Raw genomic sequence first — 6569 nt, 5'->3', positions numbered from 1 at the left:
AAAGAAGTACCTCATTGACCCCATTTAAGGGGCTACGGAATATGGATTGGGATTATTGTATGGGAAGGCTCTTCTTATTTACCATACTGTGTGACACAAGTCTTTTTCATATTTGAATTTTAAAAGTAATTAGTACAAGCCCAATAATGAACTCATTGAATATGACTGTTAATTAAAATGATTGCCTTTTTAAAAATGCTCTTTTCTTTATTTCAAAAAGCATATGTGTGTATATATATACATACACACAATTTTGGAAAAACACTTTAGAAGTTACAAATAAGCAAAGATTTTTAATCATTTGGAATCTCACTACTCAGAGGGTAACCATTATTAATATTTTAAGTTATAGATTTCATATCTTTTAATATATATAAATGTATTTAGAGAGATAAATATAGATATCAGCTATAGAGATAATTAAAATGTTGTCTGAACTTTATCTCATAATCTGACTTTTTTGTTCAAGAATATTTCCATACCACTGCATTACCATTTTAGTAGCTTTCTAATATTTCATTGAGGGCACAGCCCACAATTATTCAGCTTAGACTACACTGTGAAATGTTTTGTTTATTTTCATTTCTTTCTGTTTTGAACAGCAATGTCATAAACATTCTTGCAGCTATATTTTTCTTACCTAGTCTTGGTTATTTCTGTAGAAGAAATTGCGAAAAAAGAAATTACTGATTCAAAGTGTGTGTGAAATATTACAGCTTCTGGCAAGTATTGCTAAATTCCCCTTCTAAAGTAATATGCCAAACTGATGCCATCATTAGTGTTTTATTAGAGTGCCTATTGGAGAAGGCAATGGCACCCCACTCCAGTACTCTTGCCTGGAAAATCCCATGGACGAAGGAGCCTGGTAGGCTCCAGTCCATGGGGTCGCTAAGAGTCGGACACGACTGAGCGACTTCACTTTCACTTTTCACTTTCACTTTTCACTTTCACACATTGGAGAAGGAAATGGCAACCCACTCCAGTGTTCTTGCCTGGAGAATCCCAGGGACAGGGGAGCCTGGTGGGCTGCTGTTTATGGGGTCGCACAGAGTTGGCCACAACTGAAGTAACTTAGCAACAGCAGCAGCAGCAGAGTGCCTATTTCTTCCTATTATCTCTCTCTCTTTTTTTTTTACCATTACTGTATATTTTTATAACATATTCATTGAAGAATGCTTCAGTTCAGTTCAGTCGCTCAGTCATGTCTGACTCTTCACGACCCCATGGACCACAGCACACCAGGCCTCCTTGTCCATCACCAACTCCTGGAGTCTACTCAAACTCTTCTCCATTGAGTCGGTGATGCCATCAGCCATCTCATCCTCTGTCGTCCCCTTCTCCTGTTTTCAATCTTTCCCAGCATCAGGGTCTTTTCAAATGAGTCAGCTTAAGCATAAGTAAACAGAAAAGATTAAAATTTTTATAATCTCAAGTACATGATTAACCACTGTTAACATTTTCCCATACATCTTTTTAGTCTTTATAAATATTTATATTTACATTTATATTTCAATGTGTATATTGTGACTTTTTACTTCTTTGGTGTATTTATTTTTCTTGTGAATTCATAAAAGCCCTCTTATGAAATACAAGTTACAATTTTTTTCCTGTTTTTTTAATCCTCTAAATTTTGTTCACGGTATATCTTGATGTACATTGAGTTTTTATTTTCATTATCCATGTCTATCCTTTAACCTTTTGTGTTATGCTAGAAAGGCCTTCTATATCTGATAAAAGTTTCTTTTTTGCTAATTCTTTTTTTTTTTTAAGTTAGCTTCTTAATCCACCTGTAATCAATTTGACATCTAGTGTGAGGCTGAGAAACTTTAACTGGCAATCCACTCCAGTATTCTGGCCTGGAGAATCGCAAGGACAGAGGATCCTGGTGGGCTACAGTCCATGGGATCTCACACATGAAGCGACACAACGGAAATGACTTAGCACATGAGGCTGAAAATCAATTTTTTTCTTAACTAGCTAGCCAATTGCTGTAATGCATTGATTTTTTTATTTTAATCATCCTTTTGCGATCAGTGGAAAGGTCTTCATCTTCCTTGGACTTTTATGCTGTGTTACTCTGTTTAACTGAGCTTTCTGGCTAGTACTGTGCCAGTACCACTGGTTCAATTATTTCAGTTTCATCATAAAATTGTCTACAGGAACATAGCAAATTTTGCCTTGTTATTTCTCCTTGGGAATTTTTCTTAGCTTTGCCAGAATGCTAGTATTACCAATATAATAATTGCCTTTAAAAAATATTTTGACAGCATGTTTAGAGTCTTATGATGTCACGCTAATAGAAAAAACCTTTTTTTCTAGCTAGAAATAAGTGTGTCAAGTATGCTCTGTCCTCTGTCCTCCCCTGTGTCCTGTGTATGATGCTGAGGGACACCTGGTCTTTTGTTTTAAAGTTTCTTCATGTCGTCGTCTCCTCACCAGGATGACCTTCTTGTGGGAAAAAGACTTTACTTTGTTTCTGGTCATGAGTTCCCCACCACCTGGCACTTCTCACATTTTAGGCAATCAAAAAATTTTTAAGCTTGCTGAATAAATAAATATCTAAGTAGAATACATCACTTGAAAATATTTCATTACTCTCTAAGAGAGCTAACTTTGTATCATAAACTCCACTTCTATTTCCTTCCTTTAAAAAAATAGATATAAACACACACACACACACTCGAAGGATTATACAGAAACAGAATTGAGGGCCTCAGGGAGTCACTCCAATTTCCCAAATGAAAAAAAAAAAAAATGGCAGAGGGAAACAAAACTTCCAAAATATGTGGGAAACCAATTACATGTGGAAAATAGCCATTTTTATATTTTCCCTGATAATTTGCATCATTTATTTTCATGAAGATAGAAAACAAAGCAAGGAAAATCTGATCTGTTGTAACTCAATGGTTGATGATGCTTCAGTTGCATCAGCTCTGTCCCACCCCCGTTCTGACAACCCCAAGACTCTTATTGACTCAGGTTGCTACATGCAGTGTTGGCACTAATTGGCTCATAGCTTCCTTACTCTTCTTCAGTGGTTCTTACGATTCCTTTATCAGTAACTCTAATTTTTGAAAATTATTTTTAAAGAAATGATTCTACCCATTTTCCACCAAAAAATTCTAAGCATTTCTTCTCAATCCCACCCTCCATCCATCAAGTGGAATTCCAAATAGTAGAAGCATAGAATAATTTAGTATTTCATTTTCTTCAATAACTAATCATTACACATCTATGATTAATACATATTAGAGAATTATGCAATTTAAAGCCAGGATCCTGTCCATAGTATGAAATCTCACCAAAATAAATGATGGATAATATCAAACAAAATTTACCTACCAAGTACAAAAAGGTTTTTTGCAACTCAGAAACTTTTTAAAGCTTTGATACTTAGATTTTTTTGTTTGAAATACAATATTATACATAAAACCAGCATTTAGGTAGTGTTTACCATGTGCCAAAAATTGTTCTAAGTGCTTTTCTCATCCTAATGACCAATGCTAAAAATGAATCCTAAGATGCCTGTACTGTCATTATCTCAGTTTTACAGATGAGAAAATTGAAGTGCAGAGAGATTAAATAACCTGCCCAAGGGCACACAGCTAGTCAGCATAGGCCTGGGGTCCAAATCGAGATAGCCAGGTCGAGCTTAACCATTACACTGTTTACCAGTTCTGGTTTTAAAATGCAGAAACACTCAGAGACCATGAAAGCAGGGACTTTTATGTGAAAATACTGCATTGTTGGCCTGAAGGTGATAATGAAACATGACCAATAAATTTGGAAATTACCTGAAACTCAGAGCTAAAACTTTTTCTCTCTTAATCTAGTGTTTTACTGAGAATAAAAGTAATAGGTTGGAAAATTGGAAATAATTGAGAAAGTAAAAATTGATACATATGGAAATGTATGAATTTTTGAGGTAAAATATTCGGAATAATAAAGACAGAAATGTCGCAGGGCATCGTCAGTGAACTCAATGTTCTTGAGTTTATTCAAAGAAATGTGATGAGAGATGGATGGCAGAATGCAAGAACAGCTGTCAATGTGTATAACACACACCCAGAAAATATCCCAGGCCACATTCAATAAAGCTCAGACTTTAAATGCAACATGATGTGACTGCTCTACAAGGCTTGACCTCATCGACAGCAAAGCAGACTCGATGTGAATTACGACAGATGGCCAGCCTAATGAAGGCAGTGCCAACAGGAGGGAACATTTTAGAATTAAGTGTGGCGAAGAAGAGCCAAGAATGTTAAATGAACATCGTCAATCGATGGGTCTAATGATCACAAGGATTTGTGAGACTATTTTAAAACTTAAAAATACTTTCAATGTTACTAATTGTATATACAATAAAATTTGCCCATCTGTAAAGAAATTACCAAATTTTTTAAGTAATTATATGTGGAATATAGGTATAAAAATGTTGTATACTTTATAAAAAAAATACATTGGACTTTATACTATATTTTATTAGCTGTGGCAGAGAAGTTTCTGGAGATTATTAGAACACTGGGAATTGTGTCAAAGACTTTCACACAGGAGTACAGTGAATCCAGTGGTTGACGGATAATTGCTTTTCAGATTTGGGTTTATCCTTTGTTTCCAAATTTTTATTATGTGCTAACATTACAGAAATTCTTTCTGAAGAACGTCAAAATGAAACCAAAGATATTTTTCTTTGTCTTCTAAACCCGAAGCAATATTTTGTTGTTTATCACCTGAATGAAATGATGAATATTTTTAAAATCATTTAGAAGAGAATTGGTGAATAATGCCAAAATAACCTCAAAGAGTTTCAAAGTGAAATAAACCCTTTCAAAGGAAAAGACAAATTCTAAGAAAAATAGATAATGGCTATTTGTATACTTCCTAAGAAGAACAGAAAAAATTATTAGTCATAACTGAGAATTGAGTGCTCTCGTATGGAATTTAAATATTTTTAGAAAGTAATTATAGTGACATGAAATAAATCCGAGGTTTCACTACTTAAATGGAGTGAGCCATGAAATATAGCAATGACAAACATGTATAACTATTTTACAAGCATGAGGCAAATATGATCCTAGAACTTCAACTTGAATGCAGCTACCAAAAGCTCAATTTCTGCTGCCATAGTATCGGCCTAAATGACCCTGGCTGGTTATTTAACCTAATCTTTGTTATAGTGCTTTTGTGCCTGCTCAGACTTATTATTTATTGCTTTGATTTGGCCAATCACCAAAGCAGATGCAGCCTATTTTTAAAGCTTTTCTTCCTTAAGACCTATTTTGAAGATTTACAGTACAGTCAAGGAAATAAAAGTATTTCCATAAGGGCAGGGGGTGGGGATGTCAATGGCAAGACTTAAGATTGGGAAAGTCCATGGCTACAGGCAGAAAGCTTTTGAAAGTTGTCACTAGGAGCCGGTGCTTTATCCTTAGAGTACTTTGGGATAGTGATATTGTCAGATAGGCATTTAAACAAAAGCACTCTGACAGCTGTCTAAAAAATGTATTGGGGGGAAAAGAAAACTAGAGGCAAAGAGGTAAATGAGGAGGCCAGAAATAGACCAAGAAAGGCGTGATGAGGGAATGGAAGAATTCAAGAGAAGTGCAAATGTTAGGCAGCTCCTAACAGTTGGAGACATAAGCAGAAGAGGAAATAACTTCTGAGTATTTAAGTGCATCGTTGTAAGGAAGAGTACAAAAGCCATTGTTTCCATGTACCCCCAAATGATTTCAAAATCACTGGTTGCCAGGGGTTGGGAGGGGAGAGAGGATGAAGAGGTCGAGAACAGAGGGTTTGTAGGGCAGTGAAAATGCTTCAGATGATACTATAACGATAGATACACGTCAGTACATATTTGTCCAAGCCCACAGAATGTACAGCACCAAGAATGAACCCTAACATAAATTATAGACGTCGGGTGATTATGTTGTGTCTGTGTAGTCTTATCAATTGTGGAAACCATGCTACACTGGTTAGGGGCGTGTTGATAATGGGGGAGGCTACGCGTGTATGGGGGTAGAGGGCATAAAGAATCTTGCTGTAAGCCTAAAATGACTTTTTAAAACATAGATTCTAAGGACTTGCCTGGCAGTCCAGTGGTGAAGACTCCACGCTTCCAACTCAGGGGGGCATAGTTTGATCCCCGGTCGGGGAACTAGGATCCCACATGCCATGTGGCACAGTCAAAAAACAAAAATAAATAAGTAAATAAATAATAGATCCTAAAGCAAATTAAAACTTTTTAAAAAATTAATCATGATGCTCTTTAGACTGTATAGGTGTGAAAACACATAATTTGAAAAAAAAAAAAAACCTAGCCATCACCTTTGATAAGCCCTTAGAAACCTTCGATTTGGAATATCATATCAGTTAGCAACAGGGACTTCCCTTGTGCTCCAGTGGTTAAGAATCTACCTGGGGCAACACTGAGGTCCAGTCACCATCCACCATCCTAGCACGCAATGGTATGATCTCTGGCCTGATTGCTGCAACACTTTCCCTGTTCTATTCTGGCCCCTTGAATCTGTTCTCCATGCTTTAGACAAATTACAAAACCCACATCTAGCTAT

The sequence above is a fragment of the Bos javanicus genome, chromosome 13 (assembly GCF_032452875.1).
Source record: "Bos javanicus breed banteng chromosome 13, ARS-OSU_banteng_1.0, whole genome shotgun sequence".
NCBI lineage: Eukaryota > Metazoa > Chordata > Mammalia > Artiodactyla > Bovidae > Bos > Bos javanicus.
Note: the sequence above shows the minus strand (reverse complement) of the source record.